Source organism: Rhineura floridana, chromosome 1 (genome assembly GCF_030035675.1).
Source record: "Rhineura floridana isolate rRhiFlo1 chromosome 1, rRhiFlo1.hap2, whole genome shotgun sequence".
In the NCBI taxonomy this organism is placed as follows: Eukaryota; Metazoa; Chordata; class Lepidosauria; order Squamata; family Rhineuridae; genus Rhineura; species Rhineura floridana.
The window spans coordinates 219,215,732-219,236,088 of NC_084480.1; the positions used below are offsets into that span (position 1 = coordinate 219,215,732).

General features: G+C 43.6%; 1 long non-coding RNA gene across 1 annotated transcript in view; it reads left to right on the forward strand.

Moving 5' to 3' along the window:
* LOC133366052 (uncharacterized) overlaps positions 1 to 19,678 on the forward strand; it is a 32,300-nt gene extending 12,622 nt beyond the window's left edge. The window contains exons 2-3 of the long non-coding RNA XR_009758346.1: positions 14,461 to 14,594; positions 18,178 to 19,678. This is a non-coding gene — a long non-coding RNA (uncharacterized LOC133366052). The remainder of the gene's footprint in view (positions 1 to 14,460; positions 14,595 to 18,177) is intronic.
* Positions 19,679 to 20,357: the final 679 nt, after the last annotated feature.

Below are 20,357 nucleotides of genomic sequence, written 5' to 3' on the forward strand. Positions count from 1 at the left end.
GAATGCCAATCCCCTGACAAACACTTTGGATTTTACTGGCATTCTTCTGGATTATTGAATAGGATATGTATATTTGATTTAATCTGGTTGTCAAATAGCGCAATCATAATCTGATTCAGCATGGGCAGGATCTGTTCTAATGTAAAACAGCAGCATTACTTAGGTACATTGATTTCAATGGATCTTCTCTGAGTATGACTAGTGCTGGATATCACTCAGTGTACTTTTCCTATAGATTTCAATTTAGGTATTTGCAGAGCTTGGAAAAGTTACTTTTTTGAACTACAACTCCCATCAGCCCCAGCCAGCATGGTGCTGGCTGGGGCTGATGGGAGATGTAGTTCAAAAAAGTAACTTTTCCAAGCTCTGGTATTTGATGAAAACAAAATGCCCTGATTCATTTTTTTCTCTTTCAGAAAGACAAACTATGTATGCATTCACAAGGTGGATACCACGCCACAAACTTAAATTAAACCATATGGGTCTTTTATGAAAATAAAACCTTTTAGAATAAATGAGATTTTTAGCTGGCACTCCTGATTTCTAACATGTGTTTTTCTTTGGGGAAAAATCCTTAAGATAATGTATATGCCCACAAGGCAATTCCTTAGGCACCTACAATACTGAATTATTTTTTTAAATGGCCTTCTCATAAAGGTCCTCTGTTCAGTGAACAAGAATTCAATATTTGGAATGAGAAGTTGATTTTCCTGCCTTGACATTTGTTAAAAATGAACTACCATATAATCCATCAAAGAAACTATGTGCCAATATTGTGTGGCAATCATTGGTATTTTCAGTCTGCAGCTGACATTGTTTCCATAAATATAGACTGGTCATATGTAGTTGAAGTTAGAATAGTTGCTTGACTGTCGCAAAAGTCTACATCAACCTTTTCTGGCTGTTGCTGACGGGAGTTGTAGTCTCAAACATCTGGAGGGCAACCAGGGTGGTGAAGGTGATATAGACTTTCATTTTCATATCATTTCAATGAACAATAATTAAGGCCACTGCAAAAAGCTAAAAAAGTGCAGGCTGCAGGATGGTTTCATATTCTAGCCTTTCTGCACCCAGATTCAGTTGCCCCAACCTAGGGGCCAGAGTGTATATGTGGATCAGCTACTTGTATTGAAATGAATGAATCATTTGAATGAAATCTCTTGCAAATAAGAGGGCTCCGTATGTGTGTCAGAGCCACCATTCTAATCAGAAACCACTAGATTGGGTCATCCTAAATGGAAACATTTATAAGATGTACCTGGAAATCTTTGTACACTACAAAAGACATTTATTTGAATAAAGATGCAAAGATACTGAAACATTACAACCCTTTGCAATCACCTCCTGGCAATAACATTGCTAGTTTGGTGTTTAGGCAAGATTGTATAACTAAAAAGAGACAATACAATCCTATGAGACACTGCCCTAAGGCACTGGCTAACAGGACCAGATACAAGGGCATTAGCACCATTGCTAGCACTCAACTCCAATGCAATGCAGCAGCAGGGTTTAGCACAATTGCTCCTCTGTTTCCACAAGTGCTGTGCACCACAGCTATGCCATGCATGGACTGTTATTACAGTACCTTGGATACAAGAGGTCAGGATCTCCTTTTTTCCCCATGGTCCATAGCACATTTGGAGGTTACTTCTAAGTTGATTCAAGCTCATGAACTGGAGCCCTTGCTCTCACTGCAGTGGTAAATCTGCAGCTCACCATAAGTCGGCAGGGCTGGGGCTCACATTCATGATTTTAGATTGGAGATGCTCCTTGATTTATCTTTGTCACTGGAGGCACAAGTTGCTTCTGTACTCTTTACTTGCTTAGACTGGGACACAGGTACAACCCAACTTGGACAGTTAGTTATCCATACTCTGGTAACCTCTAGGTTTAACACCACAGTGCAAATTAGTCCAAACTGGAGATAATAGAGGGTTTCTCCTCTGGCATGGCAGCTGTCGTGATCTTGGGGTTGGATCCCCCTTCTTCAGTGGATGAGGTGAAGGACTTAGAACCAGAAGGGGAATTTCATGGAGGGTCAGCCCCAGAAGCACAACACAAGCCCATGATGACAGTGACCATCTGGCCCAAGGATGTTGCATGGTCATCCTCTGAAGAATCCACCACAGAAGTCCCAGTACAACCAAAGTCCCCACTCTGTCAGAGTACAAGCTTGCTAGAGTGGGTGGGGCCCCTGTAACTAAAGATAACCTGAAGGCTGAGCTTCCACTTGAGACAGACCTGCTGTTCCTATATAAGGCTCAGCCTTAGGTTGACTGTTGCTGAAGTAACATTGGAGTTCTTTTTTAGCATTCAGCCTGAGCCTCACACAAGGCAGTTTGCCCTTGCTGAGGTCAGTGGCTTTCTCCCTAGGCATAAGCTTGACCTTTGACTAAAGTAATATGTTATTAGTTCCACCAGTATCAACTGGTCTATAGCTACCCAAGATATTTCCATTTGTAACCCGTCTTGCTCTCTGTTTACCTGGGAACTGGTCATTTTTTCATTCTGCTCATTGAGATGGTTACCTACTGGAAAGCAAACAAGCTTGTTGAACATAATGGACGGCTGTTCTTAATTTCTGGGTTCAACGAGCCCTCTCTATACCAACTTATAACTTAAAGCACCACACAGCTCTGCCCACTTTTCTACTTTAAAATCGTCCGGCTCTGCATCCAACTGATTAGTCCCCACTTGTAGCTGCTGGGATTGTTGCACCTTTGGTAGCGTGCTGCTAGACTTAAATAACAAAAGGGGATTGTGTGCTTCCCCCTCCCCCCTCCCAATGTTCACATTGTGATCCTTTGATGTTTTCCACTGACCCCATTATAAGGTAAAATGTCATCACACCACCTGACTTTCCAGGACCATAACAGAATACGGCTGACTCATCGTCTGGGAATTTGGAATAGAGCTTTCCTTTGTAAGGAAACTTTCAGTACTAGAAAAACTGGTTGCTTGGAGCAAACATAGATCAGATGTTTGACACCTTTCCTCCCTTTCTCCCCCACCCCCAGTAGTTAATAGTCCAACCACTTTTAGGTTGAAGGTGAAGTGCATTTGCACAGCCTTGAGAAGGGGAAGCAAGAGACCTCCTGCTCTCATTATTATAAAAGTCACTTCATGTGGACTGTGGAACCCCTTAGAGATTGACCATTCCTGTAGGGGTAAACCCAGGCTGAGTTAAGATCTGAAGGGAGGGGGTTTAGCTCTCCCATCCAAACAGCAATTGTATAAAATGCTCTGCTCCACAGGAGCAAAGCTAATGAAGGAGATGGGAAACATCAAGAGGTGCTTCGTCTATGACGGGAGAAAGGGCATGTCAGCCTGCCTTTGTGCTGGTGCGTATGTTTGTGTGACAGGAGGACCAGAGAGGAGAAAAATACAGCAAATGATATAGACCGGCTGGTGACCTCCAGTTGTTGTGGACTTTTTGCACTATAATAGAGTCTCCCTGGGCTGGCGACCCAAGGGAACAGGTGCTTGCCCTTGCCATGGGTTGAACAGTAGTGCATGAAGAGAGGGAATGTAGGTAAGAGAGTGATCTTCAGGAACATTTCTCCCAAAGATGCCTATACAAAAGGATGAACAAATGGAGGGGGTTAGGCTCTCTTCCTATGATGCAGAGGGAAGAAAAATGACTTGAAAATCTCCTCAAGGCATGATAGATGCAAATGAAGAGGGTCTGGAAAAGAGAAGGGTGGGGAGATGAAGTACAGTGGTTTCTTCAATTTATTTGCAGGAGAAGCTGAAAATCAGGACTCTTACAGCCTGCACTTTATAATCAAGTGTTGCATTGGTGTGTGCATGCGTGAGGTGTTAAGGATGTTTCAGTTTAATATTCTATGGCAGCTTTTTTCCCCCAGCCTTGTAGTCCAACATCTGCGGACCCAGCTCCCATAATCCTTGGCCATTGACTAAGCAAACTGGGAATTATGGGAGTTGTAGTCCAATGACATCTAGGGACTCGTGTTTGAAGGACACTGTTCTAGGAAACATATGTCTGGATCCCAATCGCATGAGAACCATGTGACCTTCCTAGCAATAACCAACCATGGCTTCATTTCCTTTTATATGCACAATAATCAGTTAAGTATTGGATGCCCCATTAGTCTCCGAGACCCTGCTTCTTAAATAGATGTCTGTTTTCCTCCACTTTCTCCTCTGGCCGACTTAATTTAATTTATAAGAAATTAGTCAATTACCTTAATTCTGATAAAAAGTATTTTAAATGGAGCCTGTGTTATTTTTTAAAAAAAAATGTTCTGTGTCTGTCTTAGTGTTGTTGCTCTTTATATTCCACTGTTACATACATGGGTGACATTTTTTAATACGTTATCTATTCTCCTCCCCCCCCAAGCCTATGGGCTAGAGATTTGGCAGCAATATGGCAGCTGAGTTCTGTGAAGTAAAGAACTAAAAATGGTATTTTTAAAAACTGGCCGCATGTGCTGACATATTATCTGTCAAATCATTTTGAAAACTGGGCAAAAAGACCGGAAAAAAAAAAAAAAGACCAAATCCACAAGCTGGTAATCCAGTGCTTTGGTGTGGAAACAGATATAGGATGCAAATTCAATGCTAGATATTCACTTTAGAATCAGCTAAATCAGATCCTCCGTGGCGCAGAGTGGTAAGCAGCGGTAATGCAGCCAAAGCTCTGCTCACAGCCGGAGTTCGATTCCAATGGAAGGAGGAGGTCAAATCTCCGGTAAAAGGGGTTGAGGTCCACTCAGCCTTCCATCCATCCATGGTCGGTAAAATGAGTACCCGGCACACGCTGGGGGGTAAAGAAAGGCCCGGGACAGAACTGGCAATCCCACCCCATATATACGGTCTGCCTAGTAAACGTTGCAAGTTGTCACCCTAAGAGTCGGAAACGACTCACACTACAAGTGCGGGGACAGCTTTACTTTTTTTTAAAAAAATCAGATTACCGCTTGCAGGATTTTTCCCAACAAGATTTGAGAAGGCATACAATTGCTTAGGATCTTTCGTTTAGGTATGGTCTTCTACATGTGGTATTGAATCTCTGAAATATAAATGCATATAGTGTGTTCTTGCAAAATAAGATTTTCTTCTATCCACTCCTGATATTTCTTCCTCTTCTTTTTCTTTCAGTTTCCCCTGAAGTTTTTTTTAAAAGCAAGGAACATTTATGTAATGATATAATTTACATATCACATGCAAATCAGATACCTTATGTGTCAATAATAATACATTCTAGAGTAATAGAATAGGTATTTGAGACTTGTTTAATATTTTGTAAAAGTTAGTTCCTGTTCAGAGTAGCAGTTCAGGATGCAATCCAATACCTATATCCCTGGGAGTCCAACTGAGCTGCATGGGATTTAGTTTTTGGTAGCCATGTACAGACTTGTGCTGTTAGTTCAGGAAACAGGCAAAAATAAAATGAAATACAATAAAAAAATAAATGCATCCTTCCAGGTGTGAGAAAGAAGCAGCTACTTACCCATGAATAACCAACCAGCAATCAGCCAGGATAGACTGCAGCTGGGCAAGGGTGGAGCTAATAAAAGTCTTCAGATGTGTGTGCGTGAGCGAGCAATGGTTTATAAATCTCTGAGGGAGCCATGGAAAGGGGAGGGAACAATGGAGAAGCCTGAGAAAGGCAAAGGCTATCGCTGGAAGGAGGGTATTATCGTGGGTGTAGAATGTCAGGAGAGCAGAGCTTTCCTGGCTTGACAGGAAGATGAAGAAGGAAGGACAGTCTGTGCCTGAAAGAAGCAATGGTAGTTCTGAGGGGTCTGAGACTGTGACACTAGACAATTTGCTTCCAATAACAGGGAGACTTGCCCTTCCACTCCACATTACGTTACAGTGTGTTTTAACCTTGCACATTTTAGACTAATGATTCTCAAACAATGTTCCTGGGCCCACAAGTGTGCCATGAAAGTACTGTGTATCTTGGGAAAGTAAGTTACCATGTTGGACACAACACCTGTATGTCCATTAGACAGGAGGCCACATCCAGCATGATTCCTCCTATCCTGTGCTAATACACAGATGGCCAATGACGTTGTTGCAAGAGAGGAAGGATGCTGTGGGATTCCTTGAGGCAGTCCATGTTATAGCTCACTGCCTGGCACGGGCAAAACCTACATGGTTATGTACCTGAGCCCTACTAACTGGGAAGGGAAGGACAGCATGCTATGATGTGTGGAAGTTGACTGAAAAAATAAGTATCTTTTTGAGTGTGACAGTGAAACATACCTCCATTTCAACTGGGTATGGAAGGAAGGTGGGTTGGTGGGAAATCACACCTATCAAAACTTTATGAAACACTGTTTTCGTATATAATATCTCTATGTTTCTCTAGGTGCATGAGCTTTGCAAGAAGTGAGGATGTTCAAAATGTTGCCTGTGGAGCACTGAAGAATTCTAATTTTTTCCTCCTTAAAGCACAGCAGTGGTGGATTTTTTAAAAAAGGAAATGCTTCATTTAAGTTTTTTTTAAAAAAATCCTACATTGGGCTGCTTAAACAAACACGCAGCATTCTAGACAGCCTCACATTATAAAGGTGTATTGTGTAAAGGTGTATCATGAGGCCTGTAAAACCAATCCAAGGCAACAAACAGGAACTAGAAAGAAATCACTTTTTGGTTTAATAAACCACTTTTTAGTTTAACTACCCTGGACAATTGGGTAACATTATAAAACTTGACTGCCTCACTGCTTGTTTCTAACTCAAGATCATTTATGAATGTTGAAAAGCACAGGTCCATATACCAAGCCTTGGAGGACTCTACTTTCTATATCCCTCCATTGAGAGAACTGTCTATTAATTCCTTTTCTCTGCTTCCTGTTCCTTAACCAATTACTGATTCACAAGAGGATCTCTTTTCTTATCCTATTACTGCTAAGTTTAGGAATCTTTGATGAGCTACTTTGTCAAAGGCTTTTTGAAAGTCAGTAAGTCCCGTGGAAGTTACTATGGGACACATATAATGCTATGCAGCAAACGTTCAGAGTACACAAAACAAGGAAGATGTAACACAAGAAAGACAAAATGCCCTTTAGAACCATTGTGCAAAAGAAATACTGCAGCCCCTTAAGGAATGCCAACAACGTGGGGCAGAATGTCAAATATTTTGATTTGTTCCTTTTCTGTGGATTTGGAATATTTATGCAAGCCAGTGAATAGAACGCAAACAAAAGGGAGGATGGTTAGCATATTTTGGAGCACATTTTTCCTTCTATAGCATGCCCAAATGTCACAGCTGCCTGTACCAGTCAGAGGATGTCATGTGAACTTTAAAAATCCCTTTTCATAGAATGGACTTTCTGAAAGATCTTAGTAATGGTGTGTGGCTGACCAAACTGGCTTTCTCCCTTCCTCCCCCCCTTTTTTTGGCAAAACTGTAATGCAAACCTCTGCTTGAGTGAAGCGTGTTTAGAGCATGAAGGGTCAAAGAGAATAATTATTTTCTTCTGAGTAGAATTAGTTGTGGAACAATATTCACTGTCTTACCCACCATGGAAATGAAAGCAGTTGATAGAGAGGAAGCATGCTTTTCACATATTTTCAGGATGAAATATGGGTATGCCTAAGGGATTGAAAATGTATCTATTGTCTGCTGCAAAAAATGTTGTTTGTTTGCTGGTAATTACTTGAAACTGCACACATTACAGCCATGCAGGGTCGGCAGCAGGCATGCCGGGGCCCTTGGGCACCAGCCTGCCCCAGCACCCACCCGCATGCCCCACCTACCTTTCCCTTGAAGTGAATGCTGGCTGCTCTGTGCGCGCATGCCTGCCATCAATCAAGACAACGGCAGGGGCATCAGCCCCTTAGGGAAGCCTTGGCCGCCATCTTGATTGATGGCAGGCAGGCATCTGCAGTGTGGCCAGCATTTACTTCAAGGGAAAGGTAGGTGGGGCATGCAGGTGGGTGTCGCGGGCCTGCACGGTAGTAGGGGAGGTGCCTGGGTGCTCTCTCTCTGTGATCCATGGCAGGGTCAGGAGCCGATGCTGCCACAGATCGCAGAAGGGAGCATTACCCATGCACCCTAAGGAGGGGCCCTTTAGGGGGCCTCAGCCAGGGCCTTACCTGGCCGCCCTCTGGTGCCAGCCCTGCAGCCAGGATCCAGAAGTCCATGCTCACATGCAAAGTGCTTCAGTGTAAGAATAAGGAAATAGCACTCCTTTTCTTTCTGGCTATAGGCCACATCCAGGGCCTCTATGGACAGTCATCCTCCTTCCCCCATTCCCAACTTACAGGGATGTGCTAGAAAGGCAGGCTGTGGTAATACAGCCCTTTGAATCTTGGCCTGTGCTTCTACTGTATAAATCAGCCCTGGCCTGTGCTTCTACTGTATAAATCAGCTTTGCAAAAAGGCAAGTGCCAGTGCCTGCAGGAGAAAGGGGACCACCACCGTCCAGGGAAGGAGAGCCGTTGCTGCCTGCCTGTCTGCCTGCTTGCTTGCTGCTGCTGCTTGGCTACCACTACCACCACCCTCTCCCTGTTGGACTCCTGTGCTGCAGGTTGCCACACCTTGCAGGACCAGGCCCCAGGTACTCAGCCAGCTGTGGCTGATTTCTTCCTCCTGTCCCTTCCCCAGAGGGGATACATAAGCCGGCTGGCTGAGGCGGCTGCTGCTTTGTCTGCCTTTTTGTGCGTCTTCAGTTATGTGCCTGGGAGAGAGGACTCAGAGCCAAGTGGGGAGATTTGAGGGGGCCCCAATTAGTGTAGTGACGGGTAGAGGGAGATATAGCGTTGTGAGGAGGACTTGCCAGGTAAGGGGAACGCAGCCCAGGCAGTTAATGACTGTGCCTTGTTCTGGTCCTCCTCACACCCGCAGGTTTGTTGGTTGCCCTATCAGCCAGCTCTCAGGCCTCCGGATGCTGCATCTAAACGCCAGATCAGTGCATAATAAGATCTCCCTCATTCATGATTTAATTGTGGATGAAACAGCCGATCTGTCATGTATAACTGAGACCTGGGTGGGTGAGCAGGGAGGAGTCAGTCTCTCCCAGCTATGCCCGCCAGGGTACCTGGTCCAGCATCAGGGTAGACCTGAGGGTCGGGGAGGGGGGGTTGCTGTGGTCTATAGGAGTTCCATCTCCCTCTGCAAGCACCCTGTCCATGTGACTACTGGTCTGGAGTGTTTGCATCTTATGTTGGGTCAGCGGGACAGACTGGGGATTCTGTTGGTGTACCACTCACCCCGTTGCCCAACAGACTCCCTAGCTGAGCTGATGGAGGTGGTCTCGGGTGTACTGTTGAGATCCCACAGACTTAGTTCTGGGGGATGTCAACATCCATGCCAAGGCCACCTTATCCAGGACGGCTCAGGATTTCATGGTCTCCATGACAACCATGGGACTGTCCCAATATGCCATTGGCCCAACAGATGTAGCAGGGCATACTCTAGATTTGATTTTTGCAACTGGACATGGAGTTGGTGATCTGAATGTGGGGAGCCTTACATCAGTCCCTCTGTCATGGACAGATCACTGCTTGCTGAAGTTTAGACTTACAGTGGCTTTTCCCCTCTGCAAGGGTGGGGGACCTATTAAGTTGGTCCACCCCCAGAGACTAATGGATCCAGATGGTTTCCAAAGGGCTCTGGGGAGTTTTCCGGCTGATAGGGCTGGCACTCCTGTCGAAACCCTGGTCGAGCTGTGGAACACAGAAATGACGCGGACGGTTGACATGATTGCTCCTGAGCGCCCTCTCTTGTGTAGAGCTCGTATGGCTCTATGGTATACCCCAGAGTTGAGAGCGATCAAACAATATCGGAGACGGCTTGAGTGCAGATGGAGACGAACTCCTAGTGGATGCAATTATACACTGGTAAGTGCCTATGGTAAGCTGTGTTTAGGGGCAGTAAGGGCAGCAAAAAAACAATATTTTGCTGCTACTATCAACTGGCTGAGTTGGGAGTGGGAGGGACTACATTGCAGTGGTTTCCTCTCCTACTTGGCAGGTCGCCTCCAGAAGGTGGTGCTTGGGGAACATTGCTCGGCACCCTGGACTCTCCAGTATGGGGTTCCGCAGGGGTCAGTTCTGTCCCCCATGCTGTTCAACATCTACATAAAACCGTTGGGTGCGGTCATCCAGAGCTTAGGAGTGCATTGCCATCAGTATGCTGATGATACGCAGCTCTATTTCTCCTTTTCATCTTCTTCAGGTGAGGCTGTCAATGTGCTGAACCAGTGCCTGGCTGCGACAATGGACTGGATGAGGCTAATAAACTGAGGCTCAATCCAGACAAGACTGAGATGCTGCTAGTGGGTGGTTCTTCTGACCGGATGGTGGATGTCCAACCTGTCCTGGATGGGGTTGCACTCCCCCTGAAAGAGCAGGTTCGTAGCTTGGGGGTTCTCCTAGAATCATCTCTGTCACTTGAGGCTCAGGTAGCCTAAGTGGCACGGAGTGCCTTCTACCAACTTCTGTTGGTGGCCCAACTACGTCCCTATCTGGACAGGGATAACCTGGCTTCAGTTGTCCATGCTCTGGTAACCTCCTAATTAGATTACTGCAATGCAGTCTACGTGGGGCTGCCTTTGAAGACGGTTCGGAAACTGCAGCTTGTGCAAAATGCAGGGGCCAGATTGGTAACAGGGACCAGACGGTCTGAACACTATAAAACCAATTCTGGCCCGCTTGCACTGGCTGCCTTTATGTTTCCGAGCTCGATTAAAGGTGCTGGTTTTGACCTATAAAGCCTTACATGGCTTGGGACCACAAGATGGAACACCTCTGCCGATACGAATCCACCCGTCCACTACGTTCAAGATCCAAGGCCCTCCTCCGGGTGCCTACTCCGAGGGAAGCTTGGAGAATGGCAACAAGGGAGAGGGCCTTCTCAGTGGTGGCCCCCAAATTATGGAATGATATTTGTGATGAGGTGCGCCTGGCGCCAACACTGCTATCTTTTCGGCACCAGGTCAAGACTTTCTTCTTCTCCCAGGCATTTTAGCATGTGTTTTATATTGTTTTAAATTTTTAAATTGTGTTTTAAATTGTTTTTTTAAAGATGTATCTTAACTTGTATTTGTTTTTGGTTACTGTAAACCGCCCAGAGAGCTTCGGCTATGGGGTGGTATAGAAGCATAATAAATAAATAAATAAATAAGTGTAAGTTACTAATCTGCAAATGTTTTTTACTAGTTTGCTAAAAGGCTACATTCCCATGCTGGTCATGAAGGAGAGGAAGCCGAGAGCCAGTCCTACCATTAGGCTGAGGGAGGCAGGTCTTTCCCCAGAGTCCGTTAAGCTGCCTACTCTCTGCTAGGATGGTGCAAAAGCTCCCCAATCTACCCTGTGGCCTTGATTTGTGGATCCCAGATCAGAGGGATCCACCTTGTGCTGACCTAGGGACCACCCACTCCAGCCTGCATCCGTCCCTGAAGCAATTTGCAGGGCAGGGCTAAATTGTTGAAACCATAGTTTATACATATGGTTGGGAGGTGAGAGGGAGAAGGAGGAGATGCTGGATCTCTTTTCTCCCCCTTCTGACCAAGAGCAGGTGGGTTTGATCCTGCGGAGTGCTGCTCCTTCATGTTCAGGGAAGCTGCTTGTGAAGGAACAGCAACCAGCACCGCACAGGAGCAAATCCTCTGGTGTACCATACCCCCCTTGATTGTAAATATAACCTTTGCAGATTGCAAAAAATTAAGCAAACATTAAAATTACCAATAAAAGATAAAAACAGGATTTTTTTTAAAAAAACCTTTACAAATACTTAAAATGTACAATAGACTAAAAACAGGTTAAAACACATTTTGACTTCTACATGTCTGGATAGGTTTGCCTGAACAAAAATGTTTTAGCACAGCATGTTGGAAGTTTCACCTCCATCAATGCATTGTCTCGATGTGTGCTCTGAATCTATTGACCATTAGGGGCAGGAGATAGAGTTAGTCAGTTGAAAGGGGACCTGCTTGAATTCTTTCCTTGTTACTTTCCTCAAGTTTCAGCTTGCCTCTGATTGGTTAGAATGATATTCTCAGGGCTGTCATCACTTCCAGTTCTTCCTCCCTCTTCCCACAATTCTCTCTCTCCCTACCTTTTGAATTCAGCTAGTGTAGATGATTAGGCTTTCCGATCCTCGTCAACTTCCTTAATAAAATGGGCTTATTTTGTTTGAACACCACTCTCTTTCATTTTCTTTTATATCTCCAATGAACTCTGCTGCATAAAGCAACTCTTTTCACTGCAAAGGTGCCTGCCTGGTGTCATTAGGCAGGGAGTTCTAAAGCATAGGTGCAGCCATGCTAAGAGACTGATTTCTTACAAGTGCAGAATGAATATTATGCAGCACCTGTTAACAGTACAAGTTCTGCAGATCGAAGGGGTCTGGTGGGCATATATGGGCAAGGCGATCCCTTGCGCAAACTGGGGCCATGCTGTTAAGGGTTTATATACTAATAGTAGCACCTTGGACTTGGTCCAGTAACAAATCAGCAGTCAGTGCAGATCTCTGAGCAGAGGTGTTAACTGCTGATAGGATCTTCCTTCTGGCAGCAACTGGGCTGCGGCATTCTGTGCTAAATGCAGTTTCCGTACAAAGCATTAGGGAGGCCCTACACAGAGTACATTGCAGTAAGCCAGTCTTGAAATTATTTATTTATTTATTTATTACATTTCTACCCCGCCTTTCTTTTCATGATAGAAACCCAAGGCGGCTTACATATGGTTCCCAGGCGGTCTCCCATCCAGGCACTGACCAGACCTGACCCTGCTTAGCTTCAGCAGGGAGCTGGCCTTATGTGCCTTCAGACCATAGCCTGGGACTTGAAGTCTTGAAGCAGGGTCAGGTCTGGTCAGTGCCTGGATGGGAGACTGCCTGGGAACCATATGTAAGCCACCTTGGGTTTCATAAAAAAGAAAGGCAGGGTATAAATGTAAGCACCATTAGTAGCACCATTCAGGCTACTAATTCTTAGCTGGCTCCTGTGCAGGCTACAGAGGAAGCAGCTTTCCTTCCTCCATAGCTAGCGTGGAAACCAAGCAGGCTAGCAGAGGAGGGATGGAGTAATGTGCCCCTCCTCCACCAGCTTGCTTAGTTGCCTGCATGGAATGCCTGCTCACCTGGCAACTTCTTAAACACAAGGCTGGTATAAAGGCACCAAGTTACTGGCTGGAGGAACAACTATGGACACAGTCCTGTGCAAGCCAAATTGACCTGAATGTGAGTTGTGGAAAGAGCATGGCTGAAAGCTAAATGGGTAATTGGTTTCAGAAATTTACTAGGTTGACAATTCTTGTGCCGATGAATCCTAGGAGACATTTTGTAGCTATGATAAACAGTGTGTGTATGCTGTACTATGCTACTTGTTTATATGCATTATTTCCACCTCCCTGCTCCCCCCCCAGAAGTTCAGATTACTTTTTTATATTCATAGGCAGTGACAGCCTATCCTGTCACATGATAACATCTCTAATTCCTGGTCCTCTGCAAACTTGGGGTGGGGGTCAGCGGCACATTGTGATTGAGGGCGGCTGCCTAGGCACAGGATTAAGAAAGGTCAGAATTCATGCATAGAATGTTATTACTTAGTTGTAATAAATGAAATCAGCTGCTGCTCCCATCTCTCTGTGAAAGGGTCCAAGGCGTTCCAGACTGCGTGTGTGGAGACTAGAAGAGGCTGATGGGACACCTGTTCTGTGAATGATAAGGGAAAACAAATGAATTTCACCTTGGCAGCTCATTAATCCATGACCTGACATCCACATACATTGTGTGACCAAATCAGAGTTTGCAAAAACTCCTTTACAGGAGCAAGTCCTGTTTATGTGAGATCTGCACAATCTCTGCATGAATGTCAACCATATATAATCATCGTATTAGTTCACATGTGATTAACTCCAGCAATGGAATTGTCATTTTGCTCTGCAAGCACTGAGGTATAAATGATATCTAATAGGGACATGCACTCTATTCCTTCGTCCCCGCCCGCCCATACTTTGCCCATTGTATTTATGCATTATACCTCATGTCGAATAGTCAGTGATGAGATTGGGCATTTTTGTTTAATGGACCAAATAAAGGTTTGTCTCCATTACTCACGCGTTGTCCCGAACTTCAAGGGGACACTATGCTCCCCAGCCAGCAGGGGTGTTCCATTCACTTTGCGTATATGAACTGGAAGTCAACAGGGAGGCTTACATGTGCATGATTGCCATGTGTATGTTGCTGCACACATAAGGTTCTGGATCAGAGTGACTCCACTGCAAATCTCAAAAGACTTAGCCAATGGCTTCATATATGCAACTATAATTTGACTATAGCTAAGGATGTCACAGAAATCCAGAATTACACGTGTCTCTGGCAGCTTCCTGAATACAAATCCAATTAAAGTTATGTCCATTAACTTTTTTTTAATACTGCTGAGGGCCTCTGTAGACTTTAGAAATCATATTTGCTTTTGTACCACTTGGGTTTTTAATTCTGATGTTGGCCTTACTTGTCCTCTTTTTCTGATTCTAGGTATTTTAAGTCATCAACTCTTTTCATTCTTATATGACCCAGGACATAACAGTTCACCAGTTGGCCAGTGCTGGTGAAAACTGGAAATAGCAAAACTCAGAACACAAGTAGGAATTCTATTCTACATTTTCATGGTATCTATATTTCTGCAATACTTTTTTAAATAGAAGTCTTCCATACATCTCATCTGACAGTGTTTAATTTAATTTTTGACAGCCCCATAAAATGAATTCATTGTTGTCTACATCATCCCATGTAGACTACAAAGCCTATGCTGCAATGCTACATTCATTGAGTTCAAATGCACATATGCAACAATTTGGGGACCTACATGTGACTGTTTCAGGGAAATATATAGTGTGTCTAATACTCTTCATTTTAGAAAATTGAGAATTGAATCCTCTTGAGAATTTGAACCATCTATTATAAGGAAAAAGCATATTCCTTGCAATTTCACTACTATGTCCAACTTTATCTATACTTATCCTGCAATCCAGACTGCTGACGAGGACCTGCCGGTCAGCACATATAACACCTGTTCTGGCCCGTTTGCACTGGCTACCTATTTGTTTCCGAGCCAGATTCAAGGTGCTGGTTTTGACCTATAAAGCCTTACACGGCGTGGGACCACAATATCTTGTGGAACGCCTCTCCCGCTATGAACCTACCCGGTCACTTCGCTCAGCATCTAAGGCCCTCCTCCAGGTACCAACCCATCGAGAAGCCCGGAGGACAGTTACTCAATCTAGGGCCTTTTCTGTAGTGGCCCCCGAACTGTGGAACAGCCTCCCCGAAGAAGTACGCCTGGCGCCTACGCTTCTATCTTTTCGGCGCCAGGTTAAGACCTGGCTATGCTCCCAGGCATTTTAAGCGCTTATGTTATAATTTAAATTTTTTATTTTTTATTTTTTTCTTTAGTTGCTGCTTGTGTTTATTGTTTGTTGTCTGATTTTATTGTTGATATTTTGTATTTTAACCTTTTTGTACACCGCCCAGAGAGCCACTTGTTATGGGCGGTCTATAAATGAAATAAATAAATAAACCCAAATCCTTTTTGTACCAGGCTGGGGTGTGTGTAGATTTGGAGGAGGTGTTCCTACGCCCAGCCCTGCCAGCCTCCAACCACAGAGTAAACCCTAACCTAATATAAAGAACTCGAGATGGCCAATATTCAGAAAAATATGGAAAAATAGAGACACAGCCTGTAACGGTCTACTCTGAGAATTGGATACCAGCCATTGATTTCAATGGGTCTACTTGAAGCATGGCTAAATCTAGATCTAACCTATTGTGTGTTTATTTTTTTCATACAGTAATTGACATTTACCAAAACAGCCTTCCCTAGCATGACACCAATGACTGGAGCCCAAGTATGTGTGACACAGAGCCTTCTGCAGTGGAGCTAAATGAAGCTGTAACTTTGCAGCCCTATTGAAATAGCATGGATTAGATAAGAATAATTGGTCTCACTTAACATTAATTCCATGGGCTTTGTTTCATCTAATAAAACAGAAAATGCCTAAGGCATCATATTTGCTGATTTGTATTTTCAACTCATCACCAAATCCCTCCACTTCACCACACTGTTCCTTGTAACATTCTCCTATCAAAGCTCCAACACTAACACTGAGCAATACCTCAGAGGACCATAGCAATCTCCGTCTTGTTAATTACTTTTCCTCAGATATTCTCTTCATTTGTTTCTTTGTACTTTATAGGGTAAAGGGCCACGAGAGGGAAGGAAGGAAGGAAGGAAGGAAGGAAGGAAGGGCAACTTGGAGAGATATTGTTATGGCTTTGATGTGTGAAAAATGGAGTACAGAAGATATGAGAGACTCAGCCTTTGGTCTATAGAATTGTTTGTACAGCCGATTAGCATTGCCATCAGATTTAGCCTAAAGCAATGTTTGGTGTGAGTTTGCAGCTTCCTATTCAAGCAGGGGGAATTTCAGGGGAAGGTAAAAAGCTTATATCAGACTAGTGAAATGTCCCCCCTACCACTGAACTTTCCATATACACTTGAACACCATAGAGGGGGCAGTATTCAGCTAAAAAGTTGCTCTAAGGCAAGGGCTAGTGCAATAACAATGGGACTTTTCTCCTCTCCTCCCCTTGTGCATACCCCATGCCATTCCCAAATCTGCTCTGGAGGAGTGAGGAAAAACCCAGAACAGATTTAGGAGGGGCACAGGGGGAGAAGATGGGGAGATCTGGTTAGCACTATGTTGAATACAACCCTCTGTTCATATTTTGTCACTCTGTTTACTGGTAATGAATCTAGTAATCTGGTAATGAATCATTAAATATATCATGTACAAAATATATTACAATACTTTGGGATAGCGATAGGCAAGATTCAGCTGAACTCAGATTTAGCACTGGATTTTTCAATGCTCTGCATAGTCTCCATCTTACCAGAGTGATCCTGTTTGCTCTGAACTTCAGTGGCTTTTCCCCAACACCGGATTTTTCCCCTTGAATATTCCCTCAAATATATATATGTTTATTGATTTTACTCACAGCACAACAGTACAGTGCTTTCTCTTTGCCACCACCCTCCACTAGAATAATCCAAGCTCCAAGTGGGGAGGAAACAAGCCAAGACTATAATAGCCTATAATAGTGGAGGAGGAGGGTGCAAAGCTGCTTTCTTTAAAAATATCAAAACTTCATTTCAAAATATTAATAGTCTCTTTCAAAATATCCATAATTCCTTTCAAAATATTGATAGTTTCTTGCAAAATATCAATATTAATATTGACATTTTGGGGGAGGAAAAAATTGGACTGGTAAAAGCAATGGTTAGTGGACAAAGAACAAACTCAAATTGATACTACCTGTTAGGTTAACCAAATGCTTTTAAAGCAGCACCAACCAAAGGATCCCATCCCTACTATGGGACGATGTGTTGACTCAAAGCAGTTCTTGTGTGAACACCATTGATGCCATAAAAATACTTGCTAATGGTGCTAAAGCTGTTGAGAACTTGGGTTCCCGTGCTCATCCAGGAAGCTGTAGGCATTGAAATGCGATTGCATCAAAGGTTTCACTGGAGCTGTTCTGAGGAGTCAAAGGACGAACATCTTTACTCTTGGGGAGGAGAGGAGGACTGCTCAGTGGCCTACTGTGATCAGTTTGCTAGACACTTTGTGGACAAAGTTCCTCATATCCATTCCAACTCAGACAGTAGCAGCCCATGTGGTGGGATGGAGCCATCCCTCCGACAGCAGTGTCACTGCAGCTTACCTGGACAGGATTGGTGCAGGGCAGTGAGTGAGTGAGGTTGGGTCTGCCCAGCAGTGTGCCCAGGCAGCTCTGATTTTGCTGCTGCCCTGGCCTGCCCAGCACTATCCAGGTAAGCTGCAGCAATGGCAGTGTCAGGAAAGTGGCTCTGTGGCTCCACCCCACCCCATGAACTACTTCTGGACTTAGATGTTCTGGTTAGAGCAATACCAGCAGATACATCTGTGAAGCTTGCGTGTCCAGTTACATTGAGATATTTTTCTATTGGTGCAGCCCACTGATGTGAACAGAATTCTTAGAGAGGAGAGACTGAGTGTGCACTCAAACTTTGCCCATCCTGGCTAATAAGAGTGGACTGGCCAAATGGGAGATAGGAGTAGTAAATGCCACCTGGTGGGAAGGTGGGATCCCAGCAAGTCTGAAAACTATTGAAAACTAAAGCTGAGCTCAATATCTCTCTCCCTTCTCCTATAGAAAGCTGCCTGCCTCCTGAGATCTTCAAGAGAAATCTTTCTGTGTATCCCAGAAATTTGTTTAGTTGGAACTAAGAAGAGGGCCTTTTGAGTGACTGCGCTCAGACTGGAAGTCCTGAAGGAGGCTCTCCAATGGCCTTCAGCCGTGCAGTTAAAACTTTCATTTTCAGGAAGGCTTTTCAGTGTTGTCCTATTAAATTGCTAGAAACTGTCCAGTTAAGGGATTTCTAATGGGCATCTGTACTTTTTATCATTTACAGTCTTCTCCTGCTGCTTTTATTGTTTTACACTTGTTGAAATTCTTTTAATTTATTCGTGCTAACCACCATGAATTCAGTTAAAGAAAGGCAGAGTATAAATCAATGGTGGGGAACCTCTGGCCTCTGGGCCTCCCATATTTGGCCTGCAAGGCCATTTTGGCCAAGCCATGCTCACCTGCTGTATACCTGACAGCATATGTGATGTCAGGTGTTGGGCAGGTAAAGATGCAGCTGGGCCAAAAGGGGGTTTGACCCACCAGGGGTGGGGGAGATAAGCATCCCAGTATAAAGGTTTTAAATAAATAAATCCCAAATATTAGTCCAAATTCCATCTAAGCCAGAACTAGTGTAAACTCTTATCAGAGAAGTAGAACTCTAGGTCAGGACTGGATCAAGACAGTATTCACTGTCACTCCACTTTTAAATACACCTAGTGCTGTAGAGTCTCACAACTATACACCAAAAAAAGAGATGTTCAACAGCATGCAAAATAGTGCTACTGTATCAGAGCCACATACGCTCTGTTTGGATTTTAGGCAGTTAATAAAAAATTATTTCCACAGATGTGAAACAAATAGCTAAAAGACAAGAATTCTGTTGAACGTCATTACCCAGTCTTCTGTGATTATACAATAATAGCTTTGATTGTGAGGGCAATAACAGCAATCACTTCTACATGATAAACAGAAATGAATTTATCTTTCCCATTATAAACCTTGTACAGATTTAAGATTCATTGTGGTTGGCAGTTGATAGCAATTCATCCAACCTCTAACCTGTGTGTCTGCATCTATATACATCATCCTTGAACTTGTCTTCAACCATTTATGTGTCAAGTTTTCTCAGATAAAAATAACTTCATAGGAGCTAAGAATGTCATTAGCATTTAGCTTGCTATGTCATTCCTTTATGACATTTCAATTAATTATATGCTTATTGTCTGAATTACATCGACCTTGTTTTCTTACCTGTGTGTGGGTAAATTATACAGAAATATTTCCAAAGTTCAACTAATCCATTGTTTCCACAATCCTCTTGTGGACTATTAGTCGTGTTTCCAAAGGGCATTTTTGACACACACAGTATGGGGCATATATGTGAGACATACTGTACTTGGCATAACTGTGCAAGACAAATTATTTGGTGTGAGAACTCTGTCAGAATGGCAGGTCAGTCATGTCAATTTACTAAAGAATTGATTACATGTAGGAATCAATATATTCTTGGTACGCTGTCTTTCATACTTGACTATATCGTGAAGATCATGCCACAAAAATTTCCTCTTGTATCAATGTTGAATGTTTGGAGGATTTGTGACATCCTCTCATCTTTAAATAAAAAATGTCTTGTATCTTCTGTGTACAATCTTTTTTGTTTCAATTTACGTCACCATTAAACTTGATCAGAATACTTTGCTCTTCAACTTTAGTGGGGCAGTGTGCTTCACTGAATAGAGTACTGTATTGAATAGTTCTGTGTGAGACCCAGTTTCAAATCACTTTGATGTTTCTTCCTTTTTAAAATTTTATCTTTTATGATCATCACAACATACATAATTCTGTATCAAGGAAATAAAAAGAAAATTGATTATAACAAGAATAAGCAACAAAACCTTAATCACTTAATCCGTAAGCAAAAATTATAGTGAATATACTTGATCATTCTTGGGCTCTTTAACACTGGAGGCATTCAAGAGGCAGCTGGACAGCCACCTGTCAGGTGTGCTTTAACTTGGACACCTGCATTGAGCAGGGTCAATGGCCTTATAGGGCCCTTCCAACTCTGCTATTTCATGAAAATCATATCGACTTAAAGAGTTGTTAGGAGACCCTATTCCTTTCACAGGTGTACAGTTCCCAGAGTGGTATAACAATCCCTCTTCCTAGGGAACTGTGGGAATTATAGCTCAGGGGGAGGGGCT